The sequence below is a fragment of the Arachis duranensis genome, chromosome 6, assembly GCF_000817695.3.
Source record: "Arachis duranensis cultivar V14167 chromosome 6, aradu.V14167.gnm2.J7QH, whole genome shotgun sequence".
NCBI lineage: Eukaryota > Viridiplantae > Streptophyta > Magnoliopsida > Fabales > Fabaceae > Arachis > Arachis duranensis.
The window spans coordinates 77434853-77435194 of NC_029777.3; positions in this window are offsets into that span (position 1 = coordinate 77434853).

The following is a 342-nucleotide window of genomic DNA, read 5'->3' on the forward strand; positions in this document are numbered from 1 at the left end:
ATAGTTGTGTGGAGGACAACTTATCCCCTGAGGTATCTCAAGGATCTCTTGATTTGCAGCCACATGTTATACCACTGAGCTATGACGGCTTATATTTTCCATCTCCCAAGACTCAGAGGTGGAAGCTTTTGTCTTCCCTTTGAGGTTTCTCTGGCCTTGGGTGCCATTAATGGTAATGGAAAAGCAAAAAGCTATGCTTTTACCACACCAAACTTAAAATATTGCTCGCCCTCGAGCAAGAAAAGAAAGAAGAGAAGAAGAAGAAGAAGATAATGGAGGTGAGTGAGGGGAGATGGATTCGGCTATATGGGTGGGAAAGAGAAGTTGAATTGTAAAGGTAGG